The 27,631-nt window shown below is 44.1% G+C and overlaps 1 protein-coding gene across 1 annotated transcript in view; it reads left to right on the top strand.

Moving 5' to 3' along the window:
- The first annotated feature begins 259 nt into the window (after positions 1 to 259).
- The window catches only part of C5H1orf21 (chromosome 5 C1orf21 homolog), a 199,792-nt gene continuing 172,420 nt past the window's right edge, over positions 260 to 27,631 (top strand). Inside the window, exon 1 of the mRNA XM_021198472.2 lies at positions 260 to 637. The gene's annotated coding sequence lies outside the window, so the exon portion shown is untranslated. The remainder of the gene's footprint in view (positions 638 to 27,631) is intronic.

Here is a 27,631-nt window from a genome sequence, read left to right as displayed (position 1 = left end):
ACACACACACACACACACACACACACACACACACACACACACACACACGCACGCACACACAGGCCGACAGACAGACACAAGCGAGCCCACCCTCCTCCCTCCCCGCAGCCCTGGCTGCCCAGCCCCTCTTCCCCGAGCGCCGCGCCCGGCGGCCTCCGCAGGCCCCGCCCCGGGGGAGGAGAGCCGGCCGCGCGCGGGAGCCGGGCAGGGGAGGGGACGGGCGGCGGGGGAGTGTCTGGCTGCCCCCGCCCCTCGAGTGAGCGCCTGGGCGCGGAGGTCCCCTCCCTCCTCGCTCCGAGTCTGCCAGCTCCCGCTCGCTCCCTGCCCACTCCCGGGGGGCCGTTCCGTGGCGCGGCCGCCGCGGCCACCGCTTCTTTCACACTTTAGTTGCCGCGAGCCGCGCGCCGCGCTCAGTGACTGGAGAGAGCTGGCCGCGCGCCGCCTTCCCGCACGCACGCACGCGGGCCCGGCTCCGGGGTTTTCGGCTTTTACTCCAGGCGGCGGGGAGGAGGGGGAGCCCCGGCCACACTGTAGGGAGGAGGAGGACGTGGAGGAGGGAGGAAGAGAAGAGGCGAGGAGGCCAGGGGCGGGGGGCGGGGGGCTTGCCACCTTCAGCCCCCCCCCGCGAGCGCCCAAGGTAAGCGGGGGCCACCTCCGGCGCGCTGGGCATCCCGGGTGGGCGAGGAGGGAGGCCTGCGGGGTGTCTGCCGAAGGGATGGGAGCCGCGATCCGGGTGCTGCCGGCGCTCTGCTCAGGCTGGGGCTGCCGCTGCGGGGCTGCTGGGGCTGCTCGCTGCAAGGGACCGGAGCCAGGCTGGGGGAGTTGGAGGGGGGCGTCTGCTTGCAGGGTGGAGGGGTTGGGATGCGGTTAGGGCTGCTGACGACTTTCGTCACATCGAGGCCTGGGTGGCTGGTGTGAGACACCCCTCCCTTCCCACCCGCACCCCGCGCCGCCCTCAGCCTTCCTGCTCTTCTCTAGCTTTGCCTGTAGCCACTGTTACTTTGCAAGCAGGAGCTGGGAAGGAAAAAAAAAAGACACCCAAATTTAGAATCTTTGGTTAAGTCTCCAAGTCCCTTCCCTGGTTCCCACTGATGGATGCGTATATGTGGGGGATATGATCCCCGAGATTTCTGAAGTTTTGACCTTTTCGGGGTGGCTTGTTTTCTGTACATCTGCTTGTCCTCCTGGGTGTATTTATTATTCGTGCCCTTGCGCGGCAGCCGGAGGGTGCTTGGTTGTATTCCATGAGCAGATAGATTCCTTTCCCCTCTGCAGGCAGTTCGTGAAGTGCCGCGGCGGCTAGGCTGGCTGCCTTTGCTGCTTAATGTCCTTCCCTATCATCCGCCCTGCCCCCTCCCTCCCTCCAGAGAGAGAGAGAGAGATTTTTTTATACCCCTCTGTAATGTGTGTGTGGGAGAAGTCCTTAGGCCGAAGAGCTTTCATCGCCCATTCATTCCTCTTGTGAAGGCTCTGAATGGCTCAGGCATGTTGATAACATTTGGGGGTGCCTATCTTTGCCTGTGGAGTTGCTTGGCCAAAGATAAAAATATACACACCCAGACACGCAGTAATCTTGAGGGAGCAAGCACAGTTTGAGGGAAGTGATTTGTTTCCAGTAGGAAGCTGACAGCCTAGGAGATACCTCCATCGCCTGTTAGTTCGGAAGAGTGTTTTAAAATAGAGCTTAAGCTCTGTGTGGCTGGAAGACAGCCATAAGTTCAGTTGCTCTGCAGCTCTGAAAGTGATACGCCCTGACCAACCAGAACCTCAGTGAAGATGAGCTCCTCTGACTCAGACATTGGGAGGGGGGCCGCTTGGCCACAGATCCCCTGAACTTTTTTTTTTTTTTTTTTAATTTCCCTTTTAGACCTGTGAGGAGCTAAGAATCTCATTACGCAAATGGTTATAAGAAACACCTTCCAATTCAAGGCGGTGCTGTTCACTTTCCACCTAATGAGAATAACCTTTTGAGTTTGTTAGAATTGGGATGTACAAGGAGGTAGCAAACATAGGTGGGGTGGGCCCGGACTACTTCAGTTCTGATGGGGGGAAGGAAGATTAGGTGATATTTAAGAAATGTCTGTTAAGTCCAAGGTGCAGAATTTGGGGGTTTCTACACCCCCTACCTTTGTACTTCTAGAGCAGAGTTATATGGTTAACCGAGTACATGCAGTGTTGGCTGTTGAGAAATCCAATTGATGATGGGATTTGGAAATTCATCTGGACTCCATCATCTGCTTTTGTCCCCCTACTTAACAAGTAAGAAGGGTCCCTGGGATGGAACAGCCCGGCACATTTAAAGGCATTAAATGCTGGCACTAGTACTTCTGAGATCCGGTGCGCAGCGTTGAAATGTAATCCCTTCTAGTGTGTGGTACTGTGTGAGCTAGGTTTCAAGCACAGAAACAAACACGAGTGCTCTGGACCCCTTAGGTGGCAGGATGTCTCAAGAGGGTTGAGGAGGTGCCTCTGGCCTCTAGCTCGAAGCTCACTTGGAATATAAACTCTCTTCACGCCCCCATCAAATTTGGAACATAGACCCCCACTTGCCCTCCCTCCACTGACTGTGTGGTTGGTAGAGAGGATCCACATCCTTCAACAGGGAGAAGTTCATTCTAGAAGGATCCCGGCTTCTTCTTAGCTTCTTCCTTTTTCAGGGTTAAAAGTTTCCACTCCAAGTTGAAACAACAACAACAACAACAACAACAAAACCCTGACAATTTTGTTTTCTTGTTACCTCTTCCCTAGCCTCCTCCCCTTAATCATTTTGTATGGATCTCTGGACACCGATAGGGCACTGTACAAACTGTTTTAATGAGATCCTATCTCAAAGGGGGCGGACAAAGTTTCTGAGGATAACACCTGAGGCTCTTGTCTGTCTGTCTGTCTGTCTGTAAGAGTCACAGATACGAATGAAGAACGTCCTCGTTCAGGGGTGCTGTCTGTGACTGATTGATACGTGGTACCGAGGACAAAGATGGCTCACACCTTGTACCATGTCCAGGCTGTAGGCGTTTTAGTATTGTGTTGGGTTGGCATTGAGCAAGCTCTGCTCAACGTTGTACCTGAAAAATGGCTTGCTCTAGGCTCTTGTGTGGCCACTTCTACTGCATATTCCTTATCAGAGAAGTTGTCAAAAGCTGTGCCCCTGTGCTTTTCCCTTAAGTCAAAAGAATGCAGGAGACATTTATATAGAGGAACCTAAGTGTGTCAATAGCCATGTAAACACCTTTAGTGACAGGCATGTTTGAATAAAAAGGTAAGGGGCTTTCCTATCCTTCAAAGTTTTCTTCAATCACTACTTTGAAGATAGCTCAAAGGAGAGCCTATGATAATTCTGTCTGGACTCTGAAAGAAGACTGTCGGTTAATGCCCTGCTCATGCTATCTTATAATACAATGCCTTGCTTTCCTTTGGGCTGTTAGAATTGAGTCTAAAGGGGGCGTGGCATCGCTTTGTGTGTCAGGAATGTAATTTTCCTCCTGCTGTGTGTTGAAGTCTCAGGCTGTGGGTAGTGGTTTAAACTGTTTAATTCCGCCTCTCCTCATGGCTAAGCTCTTGAAACCTAAACTCACCAGAGTTTTGGGGTTGAGGCTGTGCATGGGGATGAACTGGAGCCTTTCAGCAAGCCTTCTGAGCAGCATCATTGTCAGCCAGAGGTGAGACTTGGCACATTTGCTCTTACAGTGCAATTTAATGTGAAAGTGTTTTTTTTACGTAAAAGTTGATTTGCCCCTAACTCTTCAGGAACACATTGACTGTGTAGAGCAACCCCGACATCTAGTAAATAAGGACTCACTCTGATCATGGAGGGGCTAGACTCGGTTTCATGAAAAAGCACAGCACTTCAAAACTACTATTTTGGAAATGATTATAGGATAGGCTGCACCACACCGTGCATGGAGGGTTATGAGAGAAATGATATAGGTATGAAGACCCCACACAGTGTTCATGGTGAGTGTTCAGGGCGTCTCTGACCATCCTCTACTTTTAATTTATAGTATGTGTACTGGAACACATGTACATATGTGTGCAGAGGGCAGAGGTCCTGGGTGTCAGACTCAGGTTGCCAGTCTTCGTAGCTGGCACCCTTATCTGATGAGCCATGTCACCGACCCAAGTAGAAATAATTTTATGTTACTAATATGTTTTTAGTAAATAGATTCATTTTAAGCTATCTCATGGTGCTCTGAGCTTTACTCCATAGTGTGGGGGGAGTACATCGTATTTAGATAGGTTCTTGATAAATTCTAAAAAGCAGATTGCAATAGACAGCATGCACGCGTGCGCACACACACATACAGCCTTTTTGCGAGAAGAACTGCAATAGTACATCTGCATTTTAAAAAACAGTGACAGTTTTGACTTTTAGGGCTCATAATTCAAGAACCTATCTGAAGTGGTATGTAAATTATACATATACATATTTTTAAAGTAGGTAGTCATTTAGCTTGACTGTCTCAGCTCTGAAGTTTAATTTTACAAGTTACAGTTGCAATAAGAAACAATGTAACATGCTGCGGTTATGCAATTATGATGGGGGTGCTTGGGGGTAAACCAGGATAGGATAAACATGGAGACACACGCAGCACAGCAGTGTCTGCAGTTGCCAGGTACTAATACGAGCCCCGACTTTCCTACAAATGTGTAGCTGGAAGACTGTATTTCCTCAGTTGTAAGTTGCTCTGTGCCTTACCCTTGGGAAGGAGTGCAGCTTTCCCAGTCTGAATTCAAACCACTGCCCAAGCTCCGGGAAGGCAGGGCTGTCTTGCTCGTCTCAGAAGCCCCCATGACAGCTGGCACGGTGTACTACTTTGCACTTGGAAGTCACTCAAATAGTGATCAAACTGAAGGAATTAACTTAATTAGTTAAGGTCTGTAATGTGTTTAAGACCTTGGAGAAACACATTAGATGCAGACATAGTTTTTAATAAATCCGAGCGCTAGTTTATTAACAGCAGTGTCTGATGCCTCGGGGTGGGGTTTTTGGAACATACAGGATGCTCCATCAGGTCATCAGTGATGCGGGGAGAACAAGATGCTCCCTTAAATTATCTCAACCCTTGAGTTAGGGTCATCTGATTTGGAATAGCCATGCTTTCCCTAGCTGATAAGCCCTTCTCTCCTGCCACCTCATCATTTGTTGGAGGGGCTCAGCCAATACCAATACCTCTTGCCATCTCTTAGGGTGTTCTTTACACGTTAATAGTCTTGGACATTAGGCTACAGTGGTAGCAAGTCCGGGGTTTCCATGCTGGTGTCTCCCTGGTGGTGAGGTCCTGGGAGAGAGAGCTCTAGAATTCCCAACTCCCAGTTTATTAGGTTCACAGCTGCTTCCTCCAAAATAACCTGGAAAAAAAAAAAAAGCAACGTGGAGCCCTGCCCAGTTCAATGAGCTCACTCCTGCTCCCAGCATCCTGTGGCTCTCTCAGAAATCTGTCCTCTCAGGCTGGCCTTACTTACCTCCAGTTTCTCTGCCAAGTATTCCTTTCGGTTTCCTATCCTTCCTGGAGCTTTTCGATGATTTCCTGCCCCCTCCCCGCAGATGTTCACTCACAACCCCTCTGTTTTCTCTTCCCACCACTGTATTTGTACCTTGAGAGACACGAGGTTTCTTTGAGAATGGGCTGCCCTATTATCTTAACCACATCTCTGGAGCCACTTTCTCTGCGTTCCTCCCACCTGCCTTCCAACTGCGGGACTTCCTGCTTCCAACCAGGCCCCTCCCCTCTGCCCAGGGGCGCCTGAGTCCTGCTCTACCCCACACCTCCTTACTCCTCCCACTCCCCCCCACCCCCCATCAAGCCTCAGATCTTCCTGTACATACCTGTCTCTGCCTGTTTCACTGCCTTTCTGCCATCACAACAGATGTGTTTACAGCACTCCTGAATTGACAGCCAGACATGCCATACCTCACGGGATAGATGGAATGAGAGCACTCGAAGTTCAGGAACTTTTGGACTTGGTTTTCACTTATCGATTCCACGGCGCGGTTGTTGATTTTGAAAACCTCCTAGGCTGTTTAGAAGTACTTAGAGCATCACAGTTCTTTGATTCACTTGAGGTTCCATCCTCTGCTGGAAACTACCTTGATGATGACTGTTGATTTTAAGAAACCTGACCAACAGATCTTGGGAAGCCCTCCACAGCTTTACATAAGAGCCCCAGTCAAAGGGTTTACCATGTACCAGATTCTCCTTGCTAATCCCAGGTAGAACGGTTTCGTTTTATCTTCTTTACCTTGCCTTCTCCTTTAGTTAAATAAATACTGCTGTAACCTGAGCCATGTTCCCCTCCCCGCTAATTTTTTGTTATTTTACAGTTCTCTATGAGAGTGTGATAAGCACCTGAGACACATTTATGCCAAGCAGAGGGATCTGTAGCAAAGAGCTACATTGCTGATGTCACCTCTAAATCTGTAGTCGACATTGGCCTTGCCGGTGAGTGGAAACATCTTGTCAGAGGCTTACGGAGTAGAGCCCGGCAAATGTCACAGAGCTCAACGGTAGGGCGCTTTTCTCGCAGGTCGGAGATCATAGGTTTGATTCTCAGCTCCAGGAAAAAAAAAAAAAAGCCAAACATGTATAAGCCATTGACCTGTTAGTTCGGGGACTGTCCCTTTTAGGAAATTGGACTTGAGAAACAGCTTAGACACTGGGTGTGCATCAGGGAGACTGGGTTTAAGTAAGTGTTTTCTCTCCACTGGCTCTCTGTTTTATTTGATGGTGGCAGATAGTGCAGTGGTTTGAGTTCATCATCGAACCCATACATTCCACTTCCCTTGGTGACTTAACGGCCTTTCCTGCCTGAGAAGTACATTGTTTCCCCTGCAAACTGGGGGCATTTTTTTCATACCCATTCTCAGTAGGTGGTAAGTGAAGTGGGTCTCGTAACAGCCCAAGAGGGGATGTGGTGCTGTGGAGGAGAAAGACCGCATTCATTGTCTCCATTGGGGTCACATGACTTCTCATAAGAAGATCTGTAGGACCCAGGTAAAGTGAGGCAGACCTGGTTCCTGAATGCCTAGAGGTGACGTCAGTTCTGTCTGCAAGCTCTGTGGAAAGCAGTCTTCCTATGATAGTCATGTAGCAGTTCTTAGGATTAGAAGGTTGTAAGGGACGAAGCAGCATCTACCTCATTATGCATCTCACACAGATGCCGTGATGGAGGAATTCACCATCTAGGAATCTCTGTGAGCTGCAGAACATCTGAAAATCCAGTGTTCTGTTTTCTATGTTAGGGACCTAGGACTCTCTAAGACAGTTTCCCCAGAACATACCTGCTCACTTTTGTGGCCTTCTTAGCCTGTCTGTGGGATGGCTTCCCTCTTGCTGTTTCTCCCGAGACTAAAGAAACCCTTTCTTAAGTATGAGTTCAGATCCTTCAAGCTCTAAGGAACTCCTGCTGTGAGATTAGTTTGTTCTTTACCTTCTGTGTATTCCTCAAGCACATATGTTATTCTTACTTTTGGTTTTAGGTTAGATAATTTTCTTTTCAGTATAGCGAATGCAACCTAAGATGTTACACTGGGCAAGCCCACCTACCACTGAGCTATATCCCCTATCCATCATGTATGTACTTTCTTAGTCCCAGCTAAATAAATGCTCCTCTGTCCTGCCCACTGAGCCAGAAAAATTGATTGTGTTGTGTAAGTAGCTATTGGTTGATTGACAGCTAATAATTGATTTGAGGCTTGGATTTTTTTTTTTTAATGAAAATGGTGCTCCCATTTAAAATTCTCTTTAAATGAGGAAGTCTAGTCTGCACTGGGAAAGATAGTGTTGTTGTTGGTTATTATTTGCTCCAATAATTTATTGAGCAAACATTTGCCTTTGTTGGTAGCTCTCTGTGTCATCTCTGTGCCTGGCACTGAGGAGATGCCGGAGATACGGAGAGCAAAAGGTCTGGCCCTGGCTTTGTGTAGGTCCCAGGCAAGTCAGGGAATTGATATATGAACACATGGTCTGTGGTGAATACACAAAGGTGCTTTGGGAGCTGAGATAAGAAAGCACTTGAGTTGGCAGACAGGTCTACAGGACACCCATTTTCCTTGGGAAGAGTCCTGGTTTACTCTCACTGCCTCACAGTGCTAGCACAGGACCCCATGACGCCTCAGCAAGTCTCAGGTTGGACAGCTAAATGCGGTTTGATAGGTTTTTATTTTTCTCATTCTGTGCATTCCTGGACTCTTAGCCTGGCATTTTAGGACAAACAGGTCTGGAAGTTGGGAGATGAAGCTGTCGCTGCAGGCAGAAGAGCCCCTGGTACTGAGGAGGCAGGGCTCTTGCCCAGGGATGGAGAGCTAGAAGCTGAGGCTCATGAAGGGTGTGGAGTTAGCGGTAGAGATTGGGCATCTGAGCAGTGGGAGGCACTGGCAGTGGGAAGATGCTTATTTTTTGCATGGTCTTTTCTGGAGTGTAGAGAAGAGACTAAAGGGGGTCAAAGCAGAGCGAGCAGCCTTTTCTGTTAATGCTTGCCCAGTCAGGGATGCCAAGGCAGAGAGGTCAGGGATTTAAAACAAACAAAACAAACAAAACAAACAGAATTGTGGGGAAAATGAGGAAGGATAACTGCTAATTAATGTTTTCTGAATGGATCACATTAAAGAAAAGTTACCAAGTCAGTTTAAAATACACTTTTTAGCTCTGTCTGTTCTTTTAGGCAGAGAGGCCTAATAGGTAGCTGACTTTCTGGCCTGGCTTTCAGAAGAGAGTTCGGGATAGAATGACAGGTTTGTTCTCAGCTCAGTCATCATTTCTTAGGGAATCATTTTGCAGTTTCCATGGCAAGGTTAAATCCCTCCATTCTACCTCCTTACTGTACCGTGCGACTCCTCCTTTGTTTATCACCCCAGTGTCGCAATTATGTGCTCATTTTTTGTGACTTTTGGATTAACATTAATACTACACTCCAACCCAAGGTTAAAAAGCACATGAGGGCAAGATTGTATCTCTTTGATCCTTCTCTATTAAAAATAATCCTATCGAATAGAGAGGAGAAACAGCACGTTTGTTGAGAGAGAGAGAGAGAGAGAGAGAGAGAGAGTGAGAGTGTGTGTGTGTGTGTGTATGTATATATGTATGTATGTGCATGTATGAATGAAATGTTATTATAAAAGATATTATTGTGATTTGGTATGAGACTGCCCTGGGAAAGTATCCAGGAGCAGAACATTGAGTTCTGGGAAACTCCAGCCTTTATCTTTACTGTGATAGAAAGGACAGAGGAGAAAGTTGCAAAATAGAGGGTCTCAAAGAAGCAAACAAACTAGGCAAGAGAGGTGTCTGTGAGACGGGGGAGGGGGTTGGGGGAAGGAGGGAGAGAAAAGATTGAGCAGTGGTGTTGATCAGAATTCTTGCATGAAGAAGTAAAATAATACTGATCAACTTTACTCAGGATTTGTGATGTCACTTATTAAAGAAATCTGGGAATATCTACTTCTTTAAAGAATGTCTCAAATATTTTCTAATTCTTAAAAAAACAAAAACAAAAACAAAAACAAAAAACCCCCCAACTCATTGGCAACTTGCCATCGCTGTGCAAGGCTCTGCCTCATGCAAAGCCTAAGTTCAATCTCTGTGTTAGTTTGTCTGTTCAGACTCTGAATTTGCTACTTTGTAACTTATACCAGCACCCGAGGAGGTGGTAACAAATTGGGGCTGGATGTTGGAGGAAGATGAAACAGCACAAGGTTTAATTGTTGTGAATTTATGAGTGTGTGTATTGATTTATAAGGGGATAAAAATATGTCCTGCCGATGAATAGCCATTAAGACTAACCACACAGTTGCAACATTATCACAAATGATGGCTAATTGTCTCCTTCCCTGAAGTGGAGGCTGAGAAGTGGGGGTCATTAACCACGGGTAGTATAAATAGGGAAGCCCATCTAGACTCTCATTCTCTTGTTCTCAGTCTCTGCAGAGAAGCTAAATAAAGGTAGAGGTGGGTGATGCATCCTAATACAGTGGGAAGGATATATTAGCTTTGCATTCAACAGACTCTGTTCAGCTTCCTCCACTTCTAGCTTGTAATCGTGACTTACAGTGGCAGTACTTGGCAATAGTACTAATTGAAGCTGGCGTACTGAGTGTTTGCTTTGCTCGCAGGTACTGTGCTGAGAGCATTATATACATTCTCTTCTTTAGTGCTTGCAATAGCTAGCTGCAGCAGTTACTCTTACTCTTGCTGTATAGATGGGGACAATTGAGAGGCAGGGCACTTGAGCCCTTGACTAAGGCCTTGTGGATAACAGGATGCTGTGATGAGACCAGAATCTTCCCTGACTCCATCATAAGGCTTTAAATGATCAACTCCTTGCCAGCTCTACCCTCTATCTACTCTGCCCATTCCCCTTACCTGTGTTTCTTTTTGAAGCATAATTAGAGACATGGTTACCATAATTATCATTAGCGTGCCTAAACTTTTCAGCAATATGGGTAGGGGAGCAGGGGCGGGGGCTTTCGGGAACTTTCAGGATAGCATTTGAAATGTAAATAAAGAAAATAATAATAATATAAAAAGTCAAAAAAACTTTTCAGCAATAATTCTTTTTATATCAAATGTCAAAAGCAAATTCTCTTGATTGGTTGCTTTTCTTTCTTTCTTTCTTTCTTTCTTTCTTTCTTTCTTTCTTTCTTTCTTTCTTTCTTTCTTCCTCTTTCTCTTCCCCCTCCCCTCCTTGTCCTCCTTCCTCTTCTTCAGTGATTCCTTGGTGACACTCAGGATTTAAGCGATGCTCGCAGCGGAGGCATGTGTCTGCTTTTTAAGCGATGCTCGCAATGGAGGGATGTGTCTGCTTTTATCGGTTGGCTTCCTTTCTTGTTATCTGCAGCTCTTCTTTGGTTGCTTCCCTAGGGTTTGTCTGCTGAAGAGCAGACTGTGTCTTGTGAGGCTTTTGCATTCTGTGACTCTTCTGGCTGCATCTCTACATCCTCTTCTTTCCTGTTTTGTTTTGTTTTTGTTTTTGTTTTTTTTTTTTTTCCTGCACACTGTTTGCTTACCACATGGAATGTGGTACACATTCTATTACACCACAAGAGTGGTCATAAACACCATGCTTCTTTTGGGGAGGAGTTAAGAGAAGGGGCCTTGACTCATGTCTCGTAGGTAGTGAGTGAGGTGAGTGAGGTGAGGGGACTCTATCCAGGCTCTAATGGATGACTCTGGATTTTGTTGTCAAGCTGCTCCTTCCATAATAGACTTAATCCCAGGCCCTTCAAGCCACTGAGGGTCACCGCCATTGTAGAACAGGTTATAAAGCTAGGATAGTTTTTTATCTGCACTTGCTAGCTGGGATTTTTCTCTCAGTAAATGTATCTACCATTTGGTAACCTTGAAGTATATGTCTTTCAGGATAATTAACGATTGGTTTCTTTCCTTCTATTTTAATTAATGTTCAAAATAATGAGACCAGTAAGGTAGCTGTATTGCTTATGTAAATATCATTGTGAACACATGGATTTCAATACAGTTTCTATCTACCCCCCGTCCCCTGATTATTGAGTTTTGTACTTTATTTTTGTAGACAGGGTCTTGCTTGAAGACCAGGCTAGTCTCCAATTGGCAATCCTCCTGCTTCAGCCTCCAGATGGTTATTTGTTTTGAAACTCATTCTGTGTTTTTCCAGTGGGAGAGTCTTTATATTGCTTTCTGAAACTGCTTGACAGGATTAGGAAGTCATTGATAGGTTCATCACTTTCTGGTTTATCAAGTATTTCAGCTTTAAGTTGCATTTTCTTTTGTGCCTCCGAACTTTGTTAGGGTATGTGGTGTTTAGATACTCGAGACTAGCTATCAAGCGTTCTTGCTGCCTCCAGGCCTTATTGATTCTTTTTTCAGTGGGAAGAATTAGGAAGGTATATATGTATATACATATCCACTAAGATATGGTTATAAAACACATATGCATATGTGCAGGTGGAGATAATTTATATGCCCATATTTGCGTATGTGGATATCTATACATAAGTTTGTTTAGGTAATCAAACTTTTTTTTTTTTTCCTTTTAGGAGAAGCAGCAGCACCCTGTAGTTTTATACATTCCTCTTTGCACTTAATAGTCTATTTGAGGGATCCCTTTGGAGTTTTCTTATTACATCGTACAACTGTGACTTTGTGGTGATAAAGTATCCAAATTAATCATTTGATTATATATGGCTGCTTCTAGTCTTCTGCGCTTGCATTGAAGTGGGGAGTGGTTTCTTTTTGTTGATGGGGATTTAGTTGCAAATCTAACAAAAACCATGAGTGTACAAGGCTACAGTGGAAATCCTTGTGAATATCTGTTAGTTTTCAATGGTTTATCTTTGTGATAGGTTCTAAGTAGAGTCATTGGGTGGAAGGATAAATACCATTTGGGGCGTTGCTCAATGCTGTGGTCCCCTGTTGCCCTAAGGATGCTGTAAGATCCTCAGTGGATACCCTGACGTGGCCAATTATACCAAACTTTATAAATTAGACATAGTAAGAAGTTAAAATTAAACCATTGTGACACTATGCTGTAATAAGTTACTAAAAACATGAATTATATACTTCTGGCCATTTCCATTTAGTATTTTCAGATCCCCACCAGTAGATTACTGTAAAACCTTAGTATTTTTGTTAACTGAATAGCGAGAGGTGATGATATACTTATCTACTTCACTACCCAACTCCACCTTGAGTCAGGGGCTGTTGTGTCCCTGTGTCTTTGTAGCCTAGAATGACTTTGAACTTCTGATCTTTGAGCTTTCAGTTCTCAAGTGCTGGGGTAACAGCTCTTACACTGTCCTGCCCAGTTTTATGTGGCGCTGGCAATCAGACCCATGGCTGCATGAATTCTAGATGCGCTAGCATCCTCTCTGCTGAGCTTCACCCCAGCCCTTTGTATCCCTTCTACAATGAGCTGCCTTGCATTCTTCCCTGATTTGGGCTCAGCTGCCCCTCCCCCACCCCATGGACCATCTCCTATATTCCCTTTCTCCTTATAGTGGAGATGTGACTCCTTACTGTTTATGAGCTTTTTTCAGTTTATCGTTTGTCCTTTTCACTGATTGCACTATTCATTATATAAATGATTTGTTTTGTCTTTTTTATTGCTTCCTGGATTTGAGTCATACTTTGGAAACACTGTCCTTATTTTCCAGGCTTTAAAGTAATACTGTATAATATAATGTAATTAATGTAATATAAACCATGCGTGTAATTTGTTAGTAGCTATGGTAAATAAGTAGATGAGATTAATTATAATAATGCATTTCTTTTAACTCAAAAATGCTATTTTAATAAGTAATCTAAGTAATCGGTATTTAAAATTATTGATGCTTAAAGTTTTATTAGTGTTTATTATTTAAAAATAATAAGTTTCATTGTATTCCATACATATGTAGAATGTATTTTGATCATACTTGCCCATACTGAACATTTTGAGACCATGTGTGTATGTTTTAATTAAAAAAAAAGATTTAAAAAGAATATTGTGGATGTGTATGTGTGTATTTATGTAAACCATGTGTGCAGGAGCCCCTGGAGTCCAGAAGAGAACATCAGACCCCTGGCACTGGAGTACAGGCAGCTCTGCGCCACCACGTTGGTTGGTGTTGGGGACTGAGCCTGGGACCTGTGCTGCAGCAGCAAGAGGCCTCGACCTCCGAGCATCTTTTTGTCCTAGAGCTTTAACTTTTGACGTAGCTCAACTTCATACTAAGCTTTTATTGTAAATACTTGCTCTGTATTTAGATTTCACAATTTGCAGTTAAAAAAGAGTACTTTCGTGTAACCGTGTCCCAAGTGCGCTGGAGAGTTTCCCAGTAACTGAATTCAGTATGAGTGTTTGAACTTCAATTTCATTTAGTTAAGAGTAAATCAAATAATACTCAGTTCCCGAGCACTCTGTAGCCATGCGTGATTGGTAGCTGCCATTTTGGAAAGTGCAGACATGGAGAGAGATTCACCTATTGTCGTCTTTCTTTTAGGAGTTGTGTGATTTTGTTGATCATTTTTCACTATGAGTTTATCTTAGTGGATGGTGTGGAGACAGGATCCAATTTCTTCTTCCAACCCGGTTATCCGGGTATTGCAAGCCCCTGCTTTAAAAGTCCATCTTTGTCCATTGGTTTTAGATAGGCCCCAATTATAGAATTAATTTCCATAAGTAATCAGTTGTACTTCTATATTTTCTATTCAGCTCTGTCCCTTCATGCTCCAGTACCCTGCTGTTTAACCATAGTGAATGTAGAATATATTTTAATATTAAAACCATTCATGGTACAATGCTGTCTCATGCTTGGCAGATCTGTCACTGTCATGTTTTGGGCAAAGACGTGGAACAGAGAGGCCATGCTTATGGTGCTGGTGATATCAGACTGATGCAGGGATTATGGGAAGCAGTTTGGAATACATTATTCTCTTAGCTGTCAGAAAACCAGAATGGGTTCTCTTTACAGTATGCGGCAAGGCTGGAGTGGTAGCAGTGACATCAGTTTACCATACCAGCATTGCCAGGTTTTATTTGCGTTGGGTTGATTTCCCAACGAGATCCCCCCGCCCGCCAAACGTGTGCAAGAATGCCTGGAGCAAGGCTGTTCATGATAGCAAAACTCTTGAAATGGCCGACGCCTCTGCCAACTGCACACTGAGTAAGGAGGCTCTGTGTTCATACAAACAGTAGTGAGAGTAACCTATACATTGGTAAGTCACCCTGTAGTACCCTGTTGTCTTGTCCTCCCACAAGCCTGCATGCTTTTAAAGTTGTAATGTTTGAGGTGGGAGGAAAGCCAAATGGGATGACGTTATGGTAGGGCGCCATTTAGGTGAAGTTCAAAAATGCTTAGTCAATGCGCCTTTTTTTGTTTAATGAGAGAGTTGTGTGCAGGGAGCTGTATCAGAAAAGCAAGGGGATGATGATGATGATGATGATGATGATGATGATGATAGAATGTGGAAGCTGTAGATGCTGCAGGGTGAAGGCAAGTTGTGCTTGGCAAGGGGCTTGTGGGAAATTCCCTGGGTCCTTGTATGGTCCAGAGATGGGCATACTGATGCTTGTTTTGCTTTTCATTTAAAATATACATGGATTATTGATTAGTTCCTTGCAAAAGAGGAGCCAAATAGCAGTGACCTGAATCCAGACACAGAGGCCAAGCCAAGCTCAAAGTAAATTTATGCAGGAGAAAGGCTGCCAGGTTGTTTGTTTTGTTTTTGTTGTTGTTTCTAATGTCACAACAATGACTTCACAATTGTATGAAAGACTGAAGGCAAAATTTGCACTTAGTTTCTGTGCCAAGCATCAGGAAATGTGTTCTCATGTAGTATATATACACAAGGGACTGTGTCATCAACAGGTACAATATATACAGACTTGTTGGTCCTTCCATACTAAGCAAGAGAAAAATAAATTATCACGACCATGTAAAACTTTTTTGAGTGAGAGTAGATTACCCCTCCCTCCGTCTCTTCATCCTCCCTTTCTCCCTCCCCCCTTCCCCTTTCCCTCTTCTTTTCTTCCTTGTCAGGATCTTATGTACAACAGGCTGGTCTCAAATTCACTATGTAACAGAATCTAGCCTGGAGCGATTAATCCTCCTGCCTCCTCCTCCCAGAGGCTGGGATTATAGGCATACCAACCATGACTGATGAGAACAAATTTCCGAAGCAAAGTCTTAATAAGCACTTGTGATATGCTAGACACAGGAGCTAGTCTACAGGAGCTCACTTAGCTTGGAGTGCAGCCCTGTGGAAAAGCAGACATGGGTTCCCTTTTGTAGATTGGTAAACTGATGCCCAAGAGGATATACGATTTATCTGAAGTCACGCAGGAAGCACATGGTGGAGTATTAACACAAGTTTATCTGGCCTCCAGATCCACATTCATAATTTCTGTTCCAGAACCTTCTAACTTCTGCCCCGTTTCTCTCTGTTGAATGCTTCAGCTTCTCCTCTCCCTTTTTGCTTGATGGACATCCATCTCAGAAAGTCTCTGTTTTTACCTCCTAAAATTTTAGACAAGGAAATCCCCCAGTCTCTTGGGAGCAGCTCTTTGTGATATCTAAGTGAGTCTTAAACATCAGCTGTAGGCTTGCTTCACTGTAGCGTTGCTAAGTGGCTGTTTTCTGCCTCTCTGACTTGCATAGATTTGTTGATGTGGTGGGTGTGGTTCTGTGGTTCTGTCTCTGTGTCTGATTCCTTGTTTTTAAATAGGAAGCCTTGCTCGGTTTACATCTCTAAGACTAGCCTGAGCTCCCAACTTTCCTTAGGTATGAACTCCACCACTCTCTCCAGCTTGTTAAGTTGTGGTTCCTATGATAGTTTCTTGCTCCCTAAACGACCTACACGTTCTAACTTACAATGACAAATTAGATGTGTTCCTGATCTTTTATCTTTGGTATTGCAGTCTTTTTAAAAGCAGAGCACTGGTAATTCTTACTTTGGCTTGATGGTACAGATGTGTATCTTCTCGGGTCCCCAGGTCTACTCTTCCCTTTTACTGATATTTCCATCAGCAGCCACCGATGACAAGGGGGACTGGGCGGCTGGATGGGAAAGAAAATTCAAATGAGCATCTGGTTACTAGGGAACCTGGTTTACTCAGAGATTATGACTTCCAGAAATTATGTGGAAATGACAGGAGAACTACTTGGGACTGCTGTCCCTTCTTTTGATTCATGCCCCTGTGGCTGTTGAACCTCTTTCCCTGAGAACTGGTATGCTAGTTGTTTCAAGGAAGTGAAAGTGGAAAAAAAATAAATAAAAACTAGGGATGCACGTCAGTGCTATAGTGCCTGCTTAGCACATAGGATGCACAGGTTCAAGCCCCAGCATCAGCAGAAGGCGATAATGTCTTGTAGTCTTGTAATCACAATGAGAAAGTCGAGGTAGGGGTGAAAATGGTGGTTGCCTTTCATGCCTTCTCATCTCTGGTGAACTGCAGGTTCTTGATGACCAAGAGAGGCTCTTTTAGAATGACTGACAAGCCATATTTGTATATTTCCACCATTTTCACTGTTTCAAGTCTCTGCCAAGTCAGCTTTAGGTTAAAGTATAAGGAAACAGACTATCGATAGTCTTTGCTCTGTGCGAAGGTGAAATCTTCATTTTTTTCCACTTAAAAAAAAAATCCTGTTTCTGATGATCTAAGTTAAAAACTAACCACATTTTCCCCTGAGCAAACTTGTATGGTTTGCGAAGAGCCACAGCCTGGAAAGATGGAAGGAAGAGCCTGGGAGGTCCAGCCTGGCTGTGGCCCACTGTCAGACCATGCACTCCCCATTTCTGGGACCCTTTTGGGGCTCTTAAATGTCACAGAGATAGGACTCACATGAGGGCCAGGGATTAATGCCAGTGACAGAGAAGGAAAAGCAACCCTATATGTATGATCAAGTATTGTTTTGGGGGAAGTGTGATTTCTATTGGAAGGTGTGGCCAGCTTACTTGTCAAATGGCAAGGAAGATAGGAATGGGGAGAGGATTCACTGGACTAGCAGTGCCTGCCTCAGAGGGTCTGAAGACATCCCTGCAATGTAGGAAATACATTCAGGATGCTTTCCCTAGGGATTACTCCATTAGAGGGCTATTCAGGAAAGACTTGCGCCTCATTCTGACCCCTTTCCATTGTGTGGAGTAAGGGAGCCTTGTGGAGACTGGTTCAAATGTGGATGCATGTAAACGAGCCTTTCCCCTCTGTCCTTGTCCCTACGCCCTGATTGCTTCATGGAGTTGAATCTTTGCTATAGAACTGTGGTTATCATGTTGTATGTGTTCAAAACAAGTGAGGAAAAAAATAAATACAAACGTAAATGGTATTTCCTGTAATTGAATGGATATACATTTATTTGGTAGCTGTTAATGTGAAAAACTAAGAAAATCTTCCAGTTGACATTTCCTTCCAAGCTAAATGAATCAGTCCCCTGTCAAGCTCCACTCCATTCACTTGTACAGTGTGTGCATCTGCTAACCCAGGGCACGCTCATCTAGAAACAGACATGCTTCCCTCTCAAGCAAACACAATACAGCAACTTGGGTTGCTTTGATAGTTTTAATAAAGAGGTTTTTAATGCATCTCTGTTCCCTTTGAAGCATCATGGCTTTTGTGGGAATAAGGAAAAGCAGACAAGAATGTTTAAGACAGGATATGATATATATGTATAGTTCTGGCAAACTATACATAGCGACTGAGATGCCACATGAGCGTTATATATGACATAGGTACCTTTTTATCAAGTATGTAGAAATTGTGTGTGTGTGTGTATGTGTTGTGTGTGAGTGTGTTGTGTGTCCGTGTTTGTGTGTGTTGTGTGTTTGTGTGTGTTGTGTGTCTGTGTTTGTGTGTGTTGTGTGTGTGTTGTTTGTGAGTGTGTGTTGTGTGTGTGTTGTTTGTGAGTGTGTGTTGTGTGTCTGTGTGTGCATGTGTTGCACTAAGAGTCATGATGGAAGGAAGAGTTTACAAATGCAGGGTCTGGTCCTTGTACTGTTTGGACAGATGGGATGATGGATATTGGGAGAGAAGGAGCGTTTAAAGGCCATCAGGTAGCACTGGGAGTCTGGCTTCTGGTTCTCACATCTTATTAACCTGGCCTCTAACCTTGTTAGCTCAAATGACTGATACCACTCAGAGTAGTTGGAGGATTAACAGACCAGTAGTATTAAGATCAGGGAGTCAGGGAGGAGAAGACTAAATAGAAATGGCAGCAATTCCCGCATCTCCTTGCTGAGTAGGTAGATGACTCAGTACACTTTGTAAAACATTAAAATTGCTCTATTAAAACCGGGAAGTGTGTGAATGTTAATATTGTTACATCACAGTGGGAAATGGCTTATTTTTGGTTGTGGTGTGTCTGCAAATTAAACATAAATACTGAGCTGAAACATCACTTTTCAGTGACTAGATGGGCAGCTGATTGAACCCAAAAATCTCAGTCAGTTGATTCCGCAGCAGGCACAGAGTTCGGAGGGTTTGTGCTTAATGATGTGAGCTCCTGCCTGTGAAGGGACCCCAGCTTCCCCATAGCAGTTGGAAAGCACTGCGGCTGTGCTGTGACCTCTCTCTCTCTCTCTCTCTCTCTCTCTCTCTCTCTCTCTCTCTCTCTCTCTCTCTCTCATTCAAATCCAAATCAAGAGTGGATTGTGATGGGGTCATTTGTTAGGACCTGGGGCTTTGCTAAATTTAACTATAAAGTAAATGATAACTGTCACCAGGCATGGTGGTGCACCTCTTTAATTCCAGCTCTTAGGAGGCAGAAGTAGTAGACTCTCTGTAAGTTCAAGGCCAGCCTAGTCTACTTAGTTCCAGGGCTACATTGAGAGACCCCATCTCAAAAAAAAAAAAAAAAAAAGTTCTATCAAAAAGGGATTTAAAACAACAACAACAACAACAACAACAAAAACCTGTTGAGTTTCTTATGGAGAGGGATCCCTGGGTAGTGCTAGCTAGACCGAATGCAAAAGCATGCTTTCTGGAGGCTCTATCACCCTTAGGGGATTCTCTGACATTTGAAATGGCTGTTGGAAATGATCAGATTACACCAGCTTTCTCTTACAACCCAATCAGGTGAAGTCTTATGCATAACAAAAACAACCCATTAGGGGCCTTTTATCTAAGCTACAGTGCTCTCACAGAAAGTCTGTGCCTTTTGCTGTTCTCACCTGACCCAGTGGGCTTAGATGGCAGTGCCCTTCTACCCTAGGGCCATTTCAGGAGGAAGGTGAGATGTGGGTAGTTCCCAACAGTCTCCATTTTCTCTTTTTAGACTTACAATTTTAAATTCTGTGTGTGTTGGAGGGGATTCAGGGATGGTTTGTGCACATGGGGCAGGTGACCACAGACGTAAGAGGTGAGGTTAGAGGTGAGGTTAAAGGTGAGGTTAGAGGTGAGGTTAGAGGTGAGGTTAGAGGTGAGGTTAGAGGTATGGGATTCCTCTGAAGTTGGTGTTCTGGGCGGTTGATTCCTGCCTGACTTGGATGCTGGCAGCCTAACTCTAGTCCTCTGTAAGTGCAGTGTACTCGGTTAACTGCTGAGTCATCTCTTTAGCACCCAACGCTGCCATCTTGTTGGTTGGTTGGTTGGGTTTTGCTTTTTGTCTTTTTGTTTGCTTGCTTTTGTTTTTGTTTATTTTACTTTTATTTTTTGGTGTTTGTTTTGGTTTGGTTTCCCTTCATTTTTACTCAGTGTACAGAAACAGATCCTTTGCAATTTGGGGGAGCCTCAACCCGAGGTTGCCTAAGATTGATGGGATCTTGCTGTGCTTCCTGCCTTGGTCCAGCCGCATCCCCACCCCCCACTCCACAGACTATCCTTTGTTCTTTGCTGGTTAGGTTCCTCTCTGCTGGATCTGATTCTGATCTTTCCCTATTGTAGGAAGAAATCTCTTCACACTATGTGGAGGAGGTAAATGAAACAAAGTGAGAATCCTAGAGGAGAGGATGGGAATGTGGACTGTGGACTTAAAGGAAGGGGAGGGGAAATCGGCGGGAAATGAGCTCAGTGGAATTTAAAGGCAACTTCTGTCCCCCCCCCCCTGTGTCCCAGATTGAAGGGTTTCTTCACAGGTCCTGGCAAATTCAAACAGAAAGAAAGTGGGCTTTGCCAGAGTATTATCATTCTCTTGGTCATGAATTACAACTCCTGCCAGAACAGCAATTCATTTCTTGCCGAGTGAGGGCTTTGCCCTGCCTATGTGGGTAGCTCATCTCTCACCTAGCACCATACCAGGCTCACAGTGGGCTTGACAAATATAGAATTAAATGTTGTGTTGACTCTAGGAGCCCCAAGGACTTATTGTTTCATATCCTACCACTCCGAGTTATTGAGTAATATCCTACGGTTTTAGCCATACCCCCAGTTGACTTTTCTTTTATTTATGCCTTTCCCCTAGCAGTACAGCAGAGAAGCTACTGGCAAAAGAGAATCAAAGCATTTATATAAATTTGTGTAAGGGCAGGGAAAGAGATACAGCAGAATGGGGATAAAGGATGAAATATCGGCAAGCTGATGAGAAATAAAAGTGATCTATTAAACATTCTCTATGGAGAAGAAGTTATAGAGATGCTAGGAAATTTATTTTTTCAATATGAACCGAAATAAAATTTATCTAAAAATTTAAAATAACATCTATAACAGAGTTTCTATGGCAAAGTACTATCTCTAGATGTCCCAACAGACTGTCCCCTGTACACAATTAAAGAAGTGGGCACTGGAGAGCAGAAGATTTTATTCACTATGATAGCATCTGTAAGAGGAACAAGTAAAGGGGCCCCCCAAGCCCATCACCCCACTACCAATGTGTGCTTTAGAGAAGAAACTGCATACTTATGCGGTTCCGGTCAAGGTGGGGTCTGGTTGATCATTTTCTCCGTTCTGGTTCTGAAAGTTAAAGAAGCCCTTTTGGGTCTGGAGAAGGATCCAAAAGGTTCTGAGTTTGGTTGAAACTCCATCTCTAGATCTGATGCCCCCTGGCTTCTGTGGACACAGGCGCTCACGTGCACTGACCACTCTCCATACCCATAATTAAAACTAGTATTAATAAGGAAGTCTTTATTGCTTGTGGGGATACGCTGGTTTTCAGGAGGCATTCCTGGGTTAGCTTTTCTCCAATGGGTAATTACCTTCATCTGCTGGGTGGTCTGTCCTAGGAGGCTTTGAAGTTCCTGGAATCCAAGGTGATTCTAGAGGAAGGGTTAAGGACAATGACTGCTCTGTGCCTTCAGCCAAAGTAGTCTATAGACACAAAATGTAGGCAGATGTCCAACTTCCATCTCTTACTTCCACTGTGGACGAAGGGAACAGTCAATACTTTTTAGCAGAAGCAGCTAGGGAAAAAAAAGTTTTGTATTATCTAGAAAAGTAAGCTGCAACTTACTTCTTATTTCAGAGTTTTATTGATATGGATGGAAAAAAAAAACTATGTAAGCTAAAAGACCTGTGAATAATTTGTCTAAGAAACACAGCATCAGAAGCAATGTTTGATAATAGTATAGATAAGATGCTAAAAGGGATTGGGAATTGTCTTGGGAATGTTAGCTGGATATACAGGATGATTTTTTAATAGATCTAGGATTTTATGCCTTCACCCTAACTGCTGAAGATGCTGAGTGGGCAAATTTGTAATAGCCCAAGGTTTAGTGTAGCTTTGAAACAGTCGGAGTCAGTTCATATCCAGGTGTACACATTTCTGCAAATTGAAATGGAATATAATGAGTTTTATATAACTAAAACTTACTAATGGTTTGTGATGGTATTGAACAAGATTTGCAATCAAGTTTTAGATTTTCTTCTATTTTTTTGGGGGGGGTTATTTTACAATGAAAATTTAATTTACCAAAAAATATTTCTTTTCTCAAAATCTCTGTCAACTAATGTTTCTTCTCTTGGGCAATCATAGAACCCTACATAAGTAATGTAAATGAAATATTTCCAGTTTAGAGAAATACCCTCAAGGATTTTCTGTATTTTACTGATAATATGTCTGTTTAAATTTGAATCTTTTTACTTAAGGGACAGTTTATGACCAAATCCCAGATCTGAGGGCCCCTCTAGTTTCCAGGATTTAGGTGCTAAGTGGACTTGCTTTAAGAACCTTGCTTTGAGGCTCTGCAGGTCTACTGGGCAGGACCAGAGGGTGCCCCTGGTTCATGACTGACAAGTGTGGATGCTTCTTATTTGTGACAAGAGAGGATGCTAATTTGTTGTTTGGAGTAAGTTGCTGAGCAGCTGATGCTCTCACACCTGTGGATCCCTTGGTTGTTCTGGAGAGTGAGTGACATCTTCACTTAATCCAGCATCCAGCATCCCACATAAGGGGAGAGTGCTGACCATGTGATTTCCTCAGAGCCTACTCCTTTCATAAGCCAGTTTAGTCCAGGCCCGCCTGGTTTGCTAAACTTACCTGATACTCTCCTGATGCCAATGCCACCCATGGGAAATTCGCAAGGTGATTGCACATTTATAAATTATCTGATAGAGCTGTCCATCATCGTGTGGACCCTCCAAGGAAACGGGGCATTTGTTTGCAGTTTACTCCTGTCTGCCTGTAGGTGATGGATTCTGTGGTGACTATATCATTGGGTGGTCTTTAGATTTCTGTTTACTTTAATTACTTTTTTTTTTTTTGTCACCCACATTTAAATATCATTCCAATGAGATACAACAAAGCTTTTCTCAAGAACTAATGAAACCAGGTTCAGGTACAATCATTTGAAAAAGATGGTAAGTCATTTCTCTGCAGTGGGACTTCTTGTGTGAGAAATGTGTACTTGAAGATGTACCTTATGGACTCCAGTCTAGAACATACTTCTGTGCTTGAGAATGTTCGGACGGGAGGTAGTCATCCCTTAGCAGGAGTAAAATAAATTATGCCTAGACACTTATTAAATATTATTTGTTCTCTGTGTGTATGAGTATGTATATGTATGAGTATGAGTACGTGTATGTGAGTGTATGTATATGAGTGTATGTATGAGTGTGAGTGCATGTGTGTATGAGTGTGTGTGTGTGTGTTCAAGCATAGGGATCAACCTCAAATTCTGTTCCTTTGATTTAGAGATAGGGTCTGTCACTGGACTAGGACTCTGTCAGTAGGATAGCTGCTTGGTTGTCCAGCAAGCAGTGGGGATCTTCTGTCTCTCCCTCCTCAGCACTGAGTAACAAGTATACAGCAGCAAGCCTGTCCTTGTTTGTTTGTTTGTTTTAAACCAAGGGTCCTAGGGGATTGAACTCAGGTCTTCAAGCTTATAAGGCAAACACTGTATCAACTAAGTGATTGTACTATCCTTATCTATTTGTTTCTTAAAGAATCATAATAATAAAGACAAAACTAAAAAAATGCCATAGAGTATCAGTGATGTGAAAGACTAGCATATTCATATCTAGAAATTCATAGTGTAAGGCCTGCCTAAGGTCATCAAAGGCAGTCTACAAAGCTGACCCCACGTTTCCCTGCAGCCACTTGAAGAAGCTTGATTGGTTACAGAACTCAGTTATAAGGTACAAATATATCATTGTTCTGGACAACTGTGCTATTTCTGCTCCTATACAGGGGGGAATTCTTGAGCATTGGCAGTCTAGCTTTACCTGGGAAATGCCCTGGTATCTTTGCCAGGTTGTCTAACAACAATTCTGTTGATGAGGGCAGGCATGAGCCAGTATCTAGGGCTTGGCGTGTAGAAGTGCACCTGCCTAACAGATAGGACCTTAGCACAGCAAATATTCCCCTGTGCCAAAGAATGGAAAAATGTAATATCTACCACCCAACTCCTAGGGTGAAGCTCATCTTCAAATCCTCATAGAGATGACAATGTATTTGTAGTCAATGCTAGCATTCATTTGAGCTAAATCTGATCGTTCAGAGTGACTGCAAATTTGGGAGCGAGGAATTTGCTTTGGGTTAGCATCATTGTCCTGTGTGGGCATGCGGATGGTGTCAGAGTTGGTTCTGTTAGGTTCATTCATGTGTGTAAAGTCTGGAGAATATTGGTCTGCTCTGCAGCTTGGCAGTGAGTCTCGGCAGTGGCGGTGCCAGACCTCACTATACCAGGTGAGAGTCTCTAAAGTATGCCCAGGAGGCCGAGGCATTGAGTGTCAGGACAAACAGGACCCTGTCATAGGAAATGAAGTCACAGCTCCCCGCATCTTCACTCTTATTCCTAGAGCTATGGAGAAAAGTGTTGCTATCATTGAAACTATGGCTGTGTGTGGCAGAGGCGTCTCCTCAGGCCTGCTTTTCTTATTTCTATTTTGTAAATAAAAAAGGAGACTGAATAAAGGACGTGAAAAGGAGAGGACAGATGGCCTAGTTTACTTTCTGCTGCTGTGACTGAGACCAGGACCAAAAGCAATGTGGGGAAGAAAAGATTTGTTTCTGTTAATGTTTGCAGTCCATCACTAAGGGACGTCAGGACAGGGACCTGGAGGCAGGACCTGATGCAGAGGCCATGGAGGGGTGCTTGCTTAGTGGCTTGTTCTCCATAATTTTCTCAGCCTGCTTTCTCATGCCACCCATGGCCACCTACCTGCCCTGTAGTGATCATGTCCCCACAGTGGGCTGGGGCTTTCCACATCAATCATTAATCAAGAAGATGTCCTACATACTTGCCTACAGGCCCTCCTTACAGAAACGTTCCTTAGTTAAGATCCCCTCTGCCCAGTTATGTCTGGGTTTGTGCCAAATTGACAAAAGCCAACTAGCATAAAGGGGACATGTCAGATCCAGAGAGGAGGAAGAAGGAGGAAGGAAAGTCCCTCTTCCCTGTGCACCTCTGGGCAGACACCACAGATATTTCTTCATCAGTCTAGGTGAATCCTGGGTATTAGCACACACTTCCCTGCGTGATATGTGATGCACAGGTCTGACAGACTTGCAGATGACTTTTGTAGAACATGTGAATTGTAGAGTTGTCTCCTTCCACCCTGTAGAGCCCAACACTGGACCAGAAGTAAATAACTGCTCAATGAGTCAATTTGGTTAGATGCTAGGAAATTGGCTTTGGGTTGTAAATATCACATTGGTCTTCCTATGGGAATTTCACTGTCTGTGGTCCACAGCTGATGGGATAGACCTGAACCAAGTGGACAAGGTCTCCTGGTGGTAGGGATATTATTAGAAATGCAAAATCAAAAGCTTAACCAGGCTATCAGTTGGCAGTAACTGTTCCAACCTCATGTTTCAATCTCATGCTCTCAAATAGCTTTATGTAGCATCTATAAAGAAAGTGTTGATATTGGCCTTTTGTTAAAACCTTGGAGTGCCATTTGTAAGTTTTATGCTCTAGCAACTAAATAGATAGTTCTGATTACTGGTTTATTGATCATCCTGCCTTCTTTTGTATGTCTCTTACCTCCAAATGGAGACATTCCCTCCCAGAGGGACAAGAGGGACTCCGAGGAGAAGAAGGAAGCTTTCAAGGCTGGAAAGATTAGAAGGTTATGGTTTATAAGGAGGAGGCTCCTCTACAAAGCTGCCTGAGGCAAAGCTGGGGTCCCCCCATTGTGGGGCGTAGCCTTTAGGAGTCCTCACTCATTCTGGACTGGGCCCTTGAGTCACCCATACACCTCTAAGTAACCCCTTTCTTAAGTTCCTGAAAGTGACCACAATAAATTCATTGGTTTACCAGTGGGGACTTGGGTAGAATCATTTCTTTGGGTTAAAGAGACACTGTGCACACCTCCCCAGGAGAGATCACTAACAAGCCCTTCTCACTTCTGAGGGGAGAGGGAACTTCTGCTGTTTCATTTTTCAGCCCTTGGACATCATTTTCGTTAGGTGAGATGTGCAGTTGATGAAGTTCAATATAGCTTTCACAGTGCAGCCTGGGAACTAGAGTACTTCTCTCCATGCCCCAGAGCCTTGCTCTGGATTAGAAATTAATTAGGAACTTGGCCATGAGAGATTTTGTTTGGTTGTTTTGTTTGGTTTCACACTCTTGGAGGGATCATTTACAAATGGTAAGGTCTGCCTTCCTGTGGATCCCTCTGGGCGTGGCAGTTCTAGTTTCTAGAGCATAGGTCAGGTGTGGGTTACTGAACTAGAGATGGACATGGTTCAGCAAAAGCGCTTTATGTGCTAAGCAGACTCACCTGGCAGACAGAGGCAAGGGTTCTTGCTACCGGCTCTGCCACGAGTTAGAAGTGACTTTGAAAAGTCGTTTCGCCTCTCCTTGTCCTTCGGTCAAAGGACTAGAACAGAATCTGAGACTCCAGAACAGAGACAGCTCGCTGAGATGACAGCTCGTCAGTTCTCCCTGCTGAGGACAGTTGCAGGAGTCCTGGGACGGAGACCAGCAACCTGACCATTTTCCATGTTCTGTTCCAATAGAGGTTGGCCTGTGGCCCCGGATGGTCACAAACATATGGCCTAGGTTGGCACTCCCCTTACTGTGGGAGGTGACCCACCCTGGTCTTGAATTTCACTTAGAAGAATTTGGAAAGCCATTTGAAATGTTGGACAACAGAAGAGGAAGTACCAGAAGCATCAAGGAGTAAGAAGTGGACAAGTTAGAAAGTTACTGGTTTCTGTGATTTTAGGCACTTGTTATACTCACTCTTCCTGGCTTGAAAAGACAACCCTGCCTCCTCCACGGCCAGTCGTCTTGAAGAGTCCAACGAGATGACATGAAAAATTCCAGGAATAAAGAAACTGTCATTTTTAAAGTACATACCATTCTGATTAGTGTGCTGAAATCCTGTGCCATCCCACTCCATGCCACTGGAATGTGAGGGAACGGTTTGTCCAGTGTTTCCAATCTCTATTCACCTGATGATCATGTAGTAGGAATGCTAGCGGGTGAATCAGCAGTGTGAGTTAGTTATCCTAAAGACATGCTGTTTAAAACATTTTTCATAGATGTTACTTTTGGAGGGAAAAGCCATGGTTCATACAGGGTCTATTAGCTATGATATGGATATAGCTTGTCTCCCAAAAGTTCATGTGTTAGAAGTGAGCTCACCTTTGTGGCAGTGTTGATGTGATACAAGTTTCAAGAGGTAGGCTTGGTGAAGGCTAATTAGGTTTTAAGGCCTGTTGTCTTCAGAAGAGATTAATGTGTGTGTGTGTCTCTGTGTGTATTTTCTCTTAAGAGCATATTGTCTTAAAGTGACATGGTTGGGGCTAGAGTAATGCTTAGGGGTTAAGAGTACTTGCTGCTCTTGCAGGGATCTCATTTCA

The sequence above is a fragment of the Mus pahari genome, chromosome 5, assembly GCF_900095145.1.
Source record: "Mus pahari chromosome 5, PAHARI_EIJ_v1.1, whole genome shotgun sequence".
Taxonomy (NCBI): domain Eukaryota; kingdom Metazoa; phylum Chordata; class Mammalia; order Rodentia; family Muridae; genus Mus; species Mus pahari.
This window is presented reverse-complemented; position numbering and strand designations above follow the sequence as displayed.